Below are 13,996 nucleotides of genomic sequence, written 5' to 3' on the forward strand. Positions count from 1 at the left end.
CATTCCCTCCCTGGCTGCAGTCAGAGCCTTCTCTAAGATAAAAATGACCATTTCACCATGTCACCGGCCCCCTCAGAACCTTCCCAGGCAGCCCACTGCCTTCGGGGTTAGCCAGGTTGTGCTTGTCTTAGCCGGCTCCCTGCTCAGCTCCCTGTGCCATGCACAAAGACACTCATGCTCACACATAGACGCTCACAATCACAGACACTCCTTCATATGCACTCATTCACACACACACCCACTTACATACACAGGTGCAACCTCAAGGGTATGCAGACATGTCCAGTTGCTGGGCTAAGAGTGAAAACTCAGACCCCGAAAGAGTTGGGAAAGGGATTGCATTTCCTGCCTTGGCCCTGCCCTTTCTGAGCAGGGCATGCTGACATGCCACAGACACGGAGCATGGACAGAGAGGCAGCTGGATGGAAGAAGAGGTGCTGCTTCTGGTGAGCATGGTGTTTATTCAACTGGGGGGTGGGTGTGGCTGGCTCAGTAGCAGATGTCATCCACCTCGGCCATGACCACAGATACAGCGACATGGGTGGGTTTACCTGCCAAGCGGTTGATGGTCTTCTGGGTGAAGGCCAGGGGCAAAGCCTCCTGGCCCACCATGCAGGAGTAGTTGTCCCCCATTTGTCATTTCTCAACTGACACACACAGGATACTGGTAATGGTGAAGGTATTGGCACCCTGGCTGGGCTCCTGCTCTGGGGCCCAGGTCACATAGACCTTGTAGGACAGCTCCTCATTCTCTTGCAGCCAGTATACCATCACTTCCTTAGGGTAGAAGCCTGTACCACACACGTCAGCATCACCTGTTCACTCAGGGCCAACTCCTCTGATGGCAGCAGCAGTAGGTGGACCTGGGGACAGAAGTTGTTCTCTGGAGAGTGGGGAGACCTGTGGTCTGGAAGTGGGTGATGGAGAGAGCCCCTCTCCCTGATGAGCACTTTGGGCTGCATCCTGAACCCCTGGCCTCAGTTTCCCCTCTGGAAAATGTGGAGGGGAGCACCCCAACCAGGGAAGTTGGAGGCAGGAGGCAGACTTGCAGAGTGCCAGTCTGGGCTTCACCTGAGGCTTTGGCAAGGGTGAGGGTCTGTGGACTCGGGGCCTCAGGGTGGACAGCTGAGCATGTGAAAGTGTCCCATGGTCCCATGGATCAGCACAGCCTGGAAGGACACTGGGCATGCTGTAGCAGCCCCAGGAGTTGCATTCAGGTACCTCCGGGATGGTGTCCTTCTCACCCGAGGGCTTGCAGGTGAAGGTGCAACCTTTGGGGTCTTTCAGTCCATTCAGCATGCACTTGAGGCTGGCATTTGAGCCCAGGAGCAGGAACTCGAGGGCCGGCTGGTGCAGTGACACATGGGCTTGGCAGCACGAGGCACAGGGAGGAGGAAGACTACATCCTGAAGTTGAGAGTCCTCCCTGGCCCGCCCTCCTTATCCCTCTCTTTCCCTCCAGCTCTGGTCCCATGCCCCTTCCTGGCCCACTGGGTCTGCCCTTAGGCTGCCACTGCCTGTGGTCTCAGCCCAGCAGCCCACTTGGAGGCTGGGGGAGAGGGTGGAGGAGAGGGGTGGGTTTTGGGCTTTGGGGATGGGGCAGGGAAGTTTGTTTCCCCACCCCTTCCAGGCCTCTCCCTGGTCCTGCCCTCTGACCTCTGCAGGGCACAGTCACATCTTGGCCTGGGCTGGAGTGGTGCTGCACATGGCAGACGAAAGTGGTGGTGGCCAGGCCCTGGGTGGCGAGCAGGGTGAGCAGACTGCTCATGGTATACAAGGAATCCCCAGCAGCCTGCACTGTCAGGAAGTGTCTGCTGGAGACATCTTCCATGCCGTGGCTCCAGTTCACTCTCACAGGCTCTGGGAAATAGCTCTGCACCAGGCAGGAGAGGGTCGTTTGGTCATTTGTGCTTCTGAGGCTCAGTGGGAAGCCCTTGGGTTTGGTTATGGGTTCTGGAACACATGGACACACTGTCAGGGGGCCTGGGGCATATTTCATGCACCATGCTGATGGAGGGCATTCATACCACTCCTGAGCTTCCCACCACAGACCCTGAGGATAGCAATGCTGCCTTCTCTCCTTTACCCAGCAGGAAACTGGCCCAGAGAGGTTTAGTGACGGCCCCAAGGTCACAAAGCTAGGAAGCTCTCTGATTCCAGCAATATTGTTTCTTAACATGGTCCTCAGGTGCAGACACTCTGATGCAGACACTCAGGCAGGGAGCTGCAGTTACTAGAAAACCTCTGCCACCTACCAGCAGAGTTGCTGTATGTGCCCTGAGTCTCACTCCCCAAACTGTGCTGTGGGAATGACCATGATCCCTGCCTCCCAGGATTTGGGAGGTGTGGAGGGGTATCATGACACAGTGAGCCCAGAGGGTAGGGCTCAGGGACAGCAGAGATGTCTGTGCTTGAAGCTCAGTCTGCACAGGGGGCCTGGCTTGCTGCCTTTAGGGACACACTAGGAGGAAAGGCAATCTCTTCTGTAGGATCCCCTGCCTCCCACTCCCCCTATCAGGCTCCTAGCCTGAACTTCTCATCACTCAGCCCTTTCCCCCGGCCCTCAAATGAGCAGCAGTCAACCCTGTGGTCTAAGAAGGTCTAGAAGCCCAAATCCAAACCAGTGTCCTTCTCCACAGGGAATGCTCTGCCCACCTGTATGTCCCCGATCTCCTTCAGAGCAGCTAGTGAAAGGGAGAGAGCCTTACTCTGAGACCACTTGGCCTTAAGAGGAGGCCCCAAGAAAGCTAGGGGAGCTTTCCTGGAGCCCAGTTTTCTGGGGGGCTGAGCTACCCTCCACTAACTGCCTCTCATTCACCTGGATCCGCAGCTCAGCCCAGCGATCCCCAGTCCAGCCCCTCTGTATTCGGCTCATTATAGCCAAGCCCACCCCACTGCTTCCTAGTACTGACCAGTCCAGACAAATCAAACTTTGTTTAGTTTAATTCAGTCCAGGTCTTCTCAGTTTAACTCGGTCTAGCCCAGCATTCAGTCTAACCCAGCCCAAGCCAGTCAGTTCAGCCGAAACCAGCTCAGTCCAGTTCAGCTTATCCCAGTTCAGCCCAGTTCAAATCAGCTCCACTGGATTATTTCAGACCAACCAAGTCAAACGAGTGCAGCTCAGCTCAGACCAGACCAGCTCAGACCAGCTTATCCCAGTCCAGACCAGTCTTGCCTAGTACAGCCCTTATCAACCCAGCACAGGCCAGCCCAGCCCAGAATGCCCAGCTCAGTTCAGTCCAGGTATGCCCAGTATAGCCCAGCTCAGCCCAGCCCAGCCCAGTCAGCTCAGCCTAACTGTCCAATTCAGCCCAGCTCAGCTCAGCTTAGGCAACCTCAGCCTAGCCCAGATCAACCAGCTCAGCTCAGCCTGTTAAGCTCAGCCCAGCCCAGCCTAGCCCAGGCCATTTGCAGAACAGTCCAGCTTAGCCTAACCCAACCCACCCAGCTCATTTCAGCCCAGCCCAGCTCAGCTCAGCCCAGTTCAGTTCAGCCCTTTTTGGTCTAGCCCAGCCCTGCCCAGCCCTGCCCAGCCCAACACAGTCCAGCTTAGCTCAGTCCAGCCCAGCCCCATCCAGCCCAGCCCAGCTCAGTGTAGCCAAACCTTGTGTAGCCCAGCCCACCTCAGCCCTGCCCATTCCACCTTAGTCCAGCTCAACCCAGCTCAGTCCAACTCCGTCCAGCTCAGTCTAGCCCATCTATCCTAGCCTAACTTTGCCCAGTTCAATCCAGCTCAGCCCAGATAAGCCCAGCTATACCAGCTCAGCCCAGCTCAGGCCATCCCAGCTCAGCCCAACTCAACCCAAATAGGCCCAGTTCAGCCAGCTCAGCCCAGCCCATCGACCTTAACCAACTCAGCTTAGCCAGCTTAGCCTAGTTCAGCTCAGCTCAACCCAGTTTACCTTAGTCCATCTCAGCCCACTTCAGCCCAACTCAACCCAGTTCTGCTCAGCTCAATTCAGTTCAGCTCAGCTCAGCTCAGCCCAACTCAGCCCAGCTCAGCACAAATACTTCCAGTTCAGCCAGCCCAACCCAGCCTAGTCCACCCAGGTCAATCAGCTCAGCTTAGCCAGTCAGCCCAGTTCAGCTTAGCCCAACTCAGCCCAGCTCAATACAGCTCAATTGAGCTCACCCACACTAACCCAGACTATCCTAGTTAGCTCCCATGGTCCTCATTGCAGCCTCTACCCTGTGGTCCCCTTGGGTCTCCATGGTGCCTACCTTTCTCCTTCCCTGCTCTGGCCTTGGTGCCTATTCTCCATCATTCCTATCCCAAGGAGCTCAGGACCAGCCTGTCTGACGCTGCACGGACTCCTCTTTGTGCAGACGGGAGATGGAGGCTGGCGTGCATTTGGAACCCAACTGTACTGGGCTGCTGGTGGGCACATTCTTTGTTGAGAAGACCCAGGCCTCCTCCAGCTAGGCAGCCCCCATACTGCAAATCCAACTCACAGCCATCTACCTGCCTGTTCCTGAGGGGCCTTGAGTGGGAGGGAGATCCAAGCCTGTCCAGGTGCTTCCCTTGTTGCTGTGTGACCTCAGCAGACCCCTGTCCCATTCTGCACTATTTCCCCACTGAAGGGGTAAGGCTAGGTGGGACAAGCTTTGGGCTCCCTGCCTCTGGGGAGGGGTATCATCACTGTCTAGTCCATGGCTCCCAAGCTGGCCCAGCAGGGTCACTCCCCCATGCCTGCCCTGCCAGACGCAGTTGCTCAATTCCCTGTCCCGTCCGGTCTGTGGTCTGGCTGTGTTGGGGCCAGGTATATGTGGCTGGTGCTGTGTGACTCCACAGGAGATGCATCCTGGCCTGAGATGGTGTGGGTGTGAGGGCAGGGGTTATGGAGGACCACGTAGCCAGCCCAAGGACTGGGCTGGGAAGTCAAGAAGCAGGGAGAGAGATATGGGGACAGAGATTGGAACAGACACCACTAGAGTCAGAGGCCCAGAGACATCAAGACAGAGACAGTTCAAGACATGAGGGATGGCGAGACACAGGTCACAGCTGCAAAAGAGGACCTCGGGGTGGATAGACAGTTGTGGAGACAAAGGGAGAGGGCATAACTGAAGGGGACGCCAATGAGTGAGTCCCAGCAGGACAGGGTCAGACAGGTATGGGGCATGCCAGAGTGGACCTCCAGTGAAGGCTGGCAGGGGCAGGTTGGCAGAGGGACAGGGCAAACCCAGAGGAGATCTCAATGAGCAAGGGCAAGCAGAGCAAGGGACACAGTAGGACAGCGCATGCCAGGGTGGATCTCAATGAGTGAAGACTGGGAGGGGCAAGGAGCATAGGGACAGGGCATCCTGAGGGAACTCCAGAGTGGACCCCCAGCAACGGCTGTCAGGGATGGGAGTAAGAGGGACATGCCAGGTCCAGAGGGGAGCCCAGTGAGTGAGACCTTGGGAAGACCTCCAGGACTGTGGGGTTGAGTGTCAGGGTAGGGTCTGAGCTTTTGCTTGGTCAGGGCTGGATACTTCAGACATCACTCTCAAGTACAGCCTTCCTTCCTCCAGCAGCTCCAGGCCAGGGAGCCCAACCTGAATTCCACGGCAGGGGTGTGGGGACTACAACTGCGTTGGGGACTAGAAGCTCTTCAGGGGCATCCTACCTGCTGTCCCCAACCCAAATACTTTGTGCAGGGCCTTTCATCTTGCAGTCCTGAGATTTCAGATCCTTCAGAGGCTCCTTATCAGAGTTGGGCCTCCAGAGCCACCTCCCGTTGTTCTGCCTGTTCCCATGTACCCTGCCCACCCCATGCCTGGTTTCCTCCATAGGATCCACCCTTCTGTGTACAGAATGGGCAGCTAGGCCTTGAATATGTTAATATTCATTCCTTTATTGATCCATCCATCCATCCATTCATCCATTTATCCATCCATCCATTCATTCACCGCCATTCATATGTCTACCACCTACCCCATCCATCCATCCATCATCCTTCCATCTACCCACCCACATACCTCATCCATCCATCCATTCATCCATCCATCCATCCACCCATCCATCCATCCATGCGCGATCCACCCTCCCCATCCATCTATCAATCAATCCATCAATCCATCTACCCACCCACCCCCATCCATGCATACACTGATCACAGCTTGGGTCTGGAGCCATAGGCAAGAACTGCACAGCCCATGCCCCAGGAAGAACTTTTTTCAGAGGGAAAAGCGATGGACTGTCAAGTGCAATGAAGAGATACCATCACACATGCTTGAGCCCTGAAGGAGAGGCTAATTTTCCCTTGGGGCTTCTGGGTTGGACTTGGGATGGGAAGCCTGGGACACTTCACAGAGACTCCACTTTAGCAGTCTTGAAAAGAGTGTGGGTGATTGACAGGGCCACGGACAGATATTCTATGAGGTGAGCAGGGGTCAGAGGGGCTGTAGGAGGATGTTCTGGCTGGGTTTGGGGTTGGAGAACAGTTGGAGGGGAGGCAGGGTTCTACTGGAGGAAGGGGGTGGGGACAGTGGGGGGATCTGGGGAGCACTGCGGCTTTCTGAGCCCCCCATACAGTAGAGTGGTTGGTGTTTAGTGTGATCTCCCGGGTGCAGTGTGAGAAGAGTGGACTGAAGGATCCCTGTTCAGGAGGATGGGTAACAGGGAAACTCAGGAGGAGGCTGTGTTTGGACCCTTGGGGGTGAAGGTCAGGGATGGAGAGGAGGAGATGGGGGAAGCATAGAGGCTGCTGAGGTTGGAGAAAGCATGGGAGGGAGGTGGACCTATGATTAGTGTTCACAGGGTGGGGACCCAGGGCCAGGGAAGATACACAGCAACTTGGTTCAAGGAATATGTGGAGGTTTTACCATCAACCTCAGGATGAAGTTTCCATCAATGGGGAAGCTTCATGCAATGTTAGTTCCATGCAGTGCACCCCGGCCTAGTGTCACCCACCATCTCTTCTTCCCATCACAGTGCCCTCTGGTCACCAAACCAGCAGTAGTGTGAACAATTAGCGTCTTTAAAATTTCTGATGACCACCTCCTCCAGTTTGATCCTGCAAGTCTGCAGCCTTGCCCATATGTCTCTGACTCTGGCAACCTCCTGGGCACTTACTGTGTGTTGCAAACCTTTGATGTGCTCCCAAGGACCAAGGTGCATGAAAAGGGCCATTCAGGGCCTGGGCCTTGTGGAATGAGCAGAACCTGGAGGGATGGGGCAAGGGAGGGCTGTGAGGCTGCTCAGTGAGTTCAGTATGGGAAAACATGGTGAGGAGGATTAATCAAGCCCTCCCATCATCCCATAAGGCTGGGGCACTGCATTGGGTTTCAGGGGTACAGATTGAATCTTGTCCCCAACAAGGAAATTTTCAAGCCCTAAACCCAGGTCCTGCAGAAGTGAACTCATTTGTAAATAGGATCTTCAAGATCCTATTAGCTAAGATGAAGTCAAACTGAATTAGGGTGGACCTTAATCCAATAGGACTGGAGTCCTTATAAGCAGAGGAGATTGGACCCTAGAATAGGAGACAGAAGGAGACAGAAAGAGATGGATGAGGAGAGAGATGGCCATGTGATGGAGGCAGAGATTGAGCTATGGATTGTCAGCAAGCTTCTGCTAGAACCCTACAGACTCTGGAGAAAGCATGATCCTACCAATGCCTTGATGTCAGACTTCTAGCCTTAAAACTGTGCAGCAATAAAATTCCTGTATTTGTTACAGCAGCCCTGACACACTGACAAGGCAGGGGTGTCCATTGGACCATGGTGAGATGCTATGTTGAGGACTCACAGGTAGCAATGGTCACTGGCATTGGCAGGGCCTGGAACTCTGGAAGAGGCCTGAACCTGTCAGGGAGTGTGCTAAGCTTGAGGGATCAACTGTGAATGTGATTGAACCAGGCAATGCTCCCAGGGAAGGCTGCCCTCCACTGCATCCTCCAGAAGGAAGAGGAACCCCTGCTTGGCTCAGGGCTTGCTTGGCAGGTTAATAAGGGAGCCCCAAGAAAGCATCCTTGTCCCTGGGCTCTTGCCCTAGTAGGCCACAGACCCCATGTAAGGTGGGGTCATGGCATTCCAAGCATAGGCTCTGGAGCCAGAAAGACTGGGCTTGAATCCAGCTATACCTATTCTCTCCATGGCCCATGCCTTTGGCCATGCCTTCTTTGAGGGCCTCTGTCCTCCTCTCTAAATGGTGACTGCAGAACCTTCCTCACAGGCTTGCGAGGAGACTGGACTCACAGAAGCTGGGCTCTCTGAGATGCTGGCTGGCTCAGAGTGGGAACCTGGTGAGTTGAAACACTGCTGCCTTCATTCTGGAGTTTATGGAGGGGTCTTATGATCTGGGGTGAGACTCAGCTCTGCATTCAAGAGCTTTCAGTGCTGGGGAGGGGAAGAGAGCAGCTGGGCCGTCACTGGGAAGAGTCTGCTGCAGGAGAGATGGGGTGTAGAGAACCTAGAGGATGGTGGGTGGTTTGGGGGCCTGGTTTCCTGAGACTCTGTTTGAGTGTGTGTGTGTCTGCGTGAGACTGCTTGTGAGTGTCAGTGTCAGTGTGCATGTGAATGTGAGAGCACAATTTTACTTGTATGAGTCTGTTTGTGAGCATGAAATTGTGTGTATGTGAGCATGTGCAGTGTGTGAGTTTATTTATGATTGTGTATGTCTAGGTATGTGTGAGTGTTTCTTTGTGTGTCTGAGAATGAGTGCATGCCTGTTAATGATGTTAATGAGGGTGTGCCCAAGCATGAGAATGACTGAATGCCTGCATGTGAGCATACAACTCTGTAATGTTGAGGATCTGTGAGTGTGAGTGTGAAAGTATGTGTTGGTCAATGTGACTGTGTGAGCATGTGAGAGTGTGAGAGCATATCTATGATTGTGTGTGCCTGTTTCAGTTTGCTAATGCTGACTTCAAAAAACACCAGAATTGGATCGGCTTCAATAAAGGGGTTTATTTGGTTGCAAAGTTATAGTCTTAAGGCTATAAAGTGTCCAAGGTAAGTCATCAACAATTGGGTACCTTCGCTGGAGGATGGACAATGGAGTCCGGAAAACCTCTGTTGGCTGGGAAGGCACATGGCTGGTGACTGCTCACAGTTCTTATTTCAAAATGGCTTTCTACCAGGATGTTCCTCTCTAGGTTGCAGCTCCTCAAAAACGTCACTCTTAGTTGCTCTTGGGACATTTGTCCTCTCTTAGCTTCTCTGTAGCAAAAGTCTGCTTTCAAGGGCCATCTCCAAAATGTTGCTCTGTAAGCTGCAGCTCCTTTCTCAGCTACTGTGCATTCTTCAAAGTGTCCCTCTTGGCTGTAGCAAGCTCACTCCTTCTGTCTGAGCTTATATAGTGCTCCAGTAAACTAATGAAGGCCCATGCTGAATGGGTGGGAACACACCTCCATGGAAATTATCTAATCAGAGTCATCACCTACAGTTGGGTGGGTCACATATCCATGGAAACACTTAATCAAAGAATTACAATCTAATCAACACTAATACATCGGCCCACAGAAGATTGCATCAAAGATAATGGCATTTTGGGGGACATAATACATTCAAACTGGCACAATGCCCATGTGTGTATGAGTGTATGCCTTTGCATGAGTGTGTCACTTGTGTGACTGTGAGTGTGAGAGTGACTGTGAGTGTGTGTATGAGAGTGTTTGTTGGGGTGGATATCTTTGTGTGTTGGTTTGAATGTGCATGTGCATGAGCGTGAGGATGACTGTAGGTGTATCTGTGTGTGTCAGGTGAGTGTGTAAGCATCTGAGAGTGTGTGTGGAGAACTGGGCAGTGGCCGTGGCTTTTGTCCTGTCCTGAACAGTTACATTACTCCTCTGATATTCTATTTAGGTGATATCCATTTAGAGTGTATCAGAACAAATCTCAACATTGTTCTGTTTAGATTCACCCAAAGGGAAAGCTGTCACTTCTAACCCTTGCCCCCTGTGCCCTGACTGCTCACAGCCTGGAGAGGTTGGCCTCATATAGCCGGGGAGACTAGGGCCTGGGAGGCCTGGGTGCTATGGTCCAACCCCATGGGCAGACTGGACACCACTGCCCCAGCTCATTGTAATACTTCTTCCACATCAGATCTGCATGATGTTGGATTAGGGATCTCATGCATGTCCCTCTAGCGCTGCTTGTCACAAATACAATCTCTGGTAAAAAAAAAAAAAAAAAAAAGGCTTGGGCATTCATGTGCTGGCAATGTGGCCATTTGCTCTGAAAAATGGTCTTAACTATTCATATACCCTCAAACAGGACTGAGGAGGGACAACCCCTGGCCCCTACTTCCCTCATTACTGTAACTTTTCTAATATTAATATTAATCTAATGAAACATTTCCTTTATATTATTGGCATGTGGGTTTTCCTTTCTCTAAAGGACTCATTGCTCACTTTTCTTTATTATTGGTTCCTGAGAACTGTTTGCTTATGAGAGAATCCTGCCCTTTGTCATGCATGTTGCACATATTATACCTACATTTTAATTTCACTTTATAGAGACCCTTGTAGGTGGATCTCTGCCACCAGGAAAATAGCCTCTTTATTTTCAGGAGGAGGCAAAGTAAGAGGTAAGGCTTGGGCCTAGGGAATGTCCCTGTGCCCCACTTCTTGCCTAGCCAGTGAGCCCACTGATCCCTATGGCTTCTGACTTCCAGGCTCATTAATTTTCTACCCAGCTTCTGCCTTTGCCAAGGATGGTGGCAGCTAGACCAGACAGCTCTCCTTAATAGTACATCATGGATGCAAGGGTGGAAGTTTCCAGACTGTCTGGGGCTGGCTGGTGGGGTGGGGGCCTGGGCTTGGCCTATCTGTCTGTTCTCATGTGGGTGAACCTGGGTGGATGGCCAGTGGTCCCTGAGAGGCTGAGCAGCTGGCCAACCTGTTGTGACTGCAGTCAACTTCCTGCAGACTCCTGTACTGAACAAGGAGCCAATTCCTTCTGTTTTTGAGCCTTAGGAATTGGAGTTGTTGCTTCAAATTAAACCTGAGAAAAAGGAGTAAATCTACACTGGAGATCTTTCCAGAGGTCCTGGCATGTTATGTGGATTGAGCTGGGAGTGTTTCTGGAGGTGTCAAGGGACTGTCTCCCCAGGAGGTGCCTCAAGCATGGGTGCAGCCAGTTGTTCACTCCCACCTCCTTGCTTCTTTCCTTCTGGCCTCTCCTTACCCTTGGTGACTGCCTCCTGCTGCCCACACCAGGGTCACAGACACCCTCCCAAGGCACACTCAGGCAGCATGGGATTTATAGAAAGGAACTTTACTAAGAAAACAAAACAGAAGGAAACAGAAAAGCCAAAGTCAGGGAAGTTGTTGGGTGAGGCTATGTTGGTCAGCTGTGGGAAGGTCCTGGGCTACGTTAGTGGCCATGTAGATGCTGGCAATTCCTTCTCCATTGGGCTGTATTCTGTTCCCTGGACTGGACTCGGGCCCTGGGCTGGACTTGGACTCTGGGTTGGATAAAGGCTCTGGGCTGGACTCAGGCTCTGGGCTAGACTCATACTCTGGGATGGACTTGGACCCTGGGCTGGATTTGGACCCTGGGATGGACTTGGACCCTAGGATGGACTTGGACTCTGGCTGGACTTGGGCCTTGGTCTTGACTGAGACCCTGGGCTGGACTCAGACTCTGGTTTTCCCTTGGCTCTGGACTGGCTTTGGACTCTGGCTATCCTCTGGGAAGTAAGCTGGGCAGTGGGTTCTTGGACCTCATTGTGTTAAGGTGATTGTTCAATCAGAACAGGGGTGACCCCAATAAGTAGAGGCCTGAGATGAGCCCTGGGTGGTCAGCCACCCCTTCCAGTTCAGGTTACTTACAGGAGCTATTATGGGGCTGGTTTTGAAGTAGGCGGCAAGGGCTGTATTTATGGTCTAGTTGCAGGTGGCCCTGGCTCCTGTGTGCAGGTCATCAGCTCATGGCAACCTCATTACCCCACACCCCCATTCCCTGGGGGTTTGTCTGCTCCCCCTGCCCCTGCAGCACAGAGCAGGAGCCTCAGACCTGCTGAGCCTGGTCTACGCCCCCAGCCTGAGTCTCTGGGGTCCAGATCACCTCATAGACCATGTTCTTGTAACCATGAAAGATCTGGGGCCTCTCCTGCAGCATGGCCAAGAAGACCCATTTCACCTTTGTGTGGATGGGGGAAGGTGTGAGGGTATCTGCTTCCTCCTGAGACTGGGGCCCCATCAGACCCTGGTCTTCCCCTCTGTCCAAATTTGCCTAGTCCCACCTGTCTGGCCCTGGGAAGAGGGGGCAGCAAGGGGGCAGCCAGGGCCCACCTTGATGTGGGTGATGGTGGCATTGTAGCTCATGACGAGCAGGAAGAGAGCGATGAAGACATAGGTGCTGGTCCACAGCCCATCCAGCTCCTTGCTCTCTGGCTCCTCAGTGCACAAGTCCCACAGGTTCAGTTCTGGGGGCAGATGGACAGGCAGTTCAACCCTCCTCCAGTGATGTAGGAGAGGCAGGTTCACCCTTTGGAAGTGGAGAGAATTGGAGTCTGGCAGTGGAGGGTTCCTGATACATGAGTAGAGCAGGGACTGAGAGGTCAGCAGTCCCTAGAGTCACCGGAGGGTTGGGGATCAAAGCCCCAAATTCTGCAGGTGGCCATTGGGGGAACAGCCCCAGTCCTCTGCTCTCTTCTGTCCACTCCCTCCCTGGATACTGGGGGCAGGAGCCATACCAGCTTCTTCTGACCTCTTCCTTCTCTGACCCCCAGCCCCTCAATGTGCTGGCATTTTCTCTCTCTCCATTTCTTCTGTCTTCTTTCCCACAGATGGTCACCTCCACTCAGTCCTCAGACCCCTCAGCTCAAGGCCAACTCTGTGCCCCCTCAACTACCTCCCAGAAAATGCCACTGGACCCCCCTCCTGGCCAGTATCCCTCTGCCTGGAGAGACTCCCAGTGGCTCCCCCTGTCCACTTGCCCATCCTAGCCCTGCCCTCACCTCTGTCCCTGCATCAGCACTTCTCCCCACCAGTCCTGGGGATCCTACCATCCTGTACACAGACTGGCCTCCCCAGCTTGGAGGACCCCCTTATAATGCTGCCCTCTGGAGAGGTTCTGAGTTCTGCAGCTTGGTTCTCAGAATCAGGACTCAGACTCTGGACCTGGACCTGCTTCTGTGTGAGGAGGTCTTGCCATCTGAGTGCAGAGGGGGGGACTCAAGCTGGGCTGAAGGAGCTCACCTCTCAGTGGCCATGTGGACACTGAACCACCTGGTGAGCCCCTGGCCCTGCCTTTCCTCCCTGACTGGGTCCTATGATATCTGCTCAGGCCTGCTTCCTTCAGGTCCCCTGCACCCATACACTTGTCTCTCTGGTCTCCCCCAGGCCAGCCCAAGGCTCTCTCTCCCAGCATGGCATGGACACAGAGCAGGGTGGTTTGTGGTGGGTGAGAGTACAAGGCTGGTAGGTTTCAGCTCAGGAGTAAGAGTGTGTGTATGGGCACAGGTGCTGGGGAGTAGGCAGGTTCCTGTGGGGAGCAGGAATGCCTGGATGTGTTTAGCATGTGTGGTCCAGCGTGGGCAGAGCATCTTTAAGACACACAAATGTCATGCTTGTTTGTGCATCTGGGGGAGCTTGTGTGCCTGGGAGGGTGTGTGTGTGCTGTGTACACTGGTGTACATATGTGATTGGTGTATCTGGGTCATGGCCAGTCAGCTCTGGTACCCTTGGCCTCCAGGACTGGGATGAACCCTGCCACCTGCTCACACCCTTAAAGCCCCACAAAGCCAGATTAGGAGAGTGGAATGGAACCTACACAGTAAGGGTGGGTCTCTAGGTGTATACACATCTGTGCATACATGTGCACATGTGTGTACATGTGTATGTGTACATCCACATGTGAGCCTGTGTGCTTCTATACATGTGTGTGCATATATGCACATGAGTGTGCACGAGTATGTGTGTGCACAAGTGAGTGTGCATGTGGTTGCATATCTCTGTGTGTGAATGCATGTGTGCATGTGTGTGCATGTCCACAGGGTGCAGCTGACAGGTGGGGTCTGGTTGGAGAGGCCAGGGCCACAAGAGGGTCTGGAGGGGGCCCCTGGGCTC

The 13,996-nt window shown here is 53.5% G+C and overlaps 1 pseudogene; it reads right to left on the reverse strand.

The window, feature by feature from the left end:
• Positions 1-489: 489 nt before the first annotated feature.
• LOC119516507 lies at positions 490-2,874 on the reverse strand (annotated as a pseudogene).
• Between the last annotated feature and the right edge of the window lie 11,122 nt (positions 2,875-13,996).

Source organism: Choloepus didactylus, chromosome 20 (genome assembly GCF_015220235.1).
Source record: "Choloepus didactylus isolate mChoDid1 chromosome 20, mChoDid1.pri, whole genome shotgun sequence".
Taxonomy (NCBI): Eukaryota; Metazoa; Chordata; class Mammalia; order Pilosa; family Megalonychidae; genus Choloepus; species Choloepus didactylus.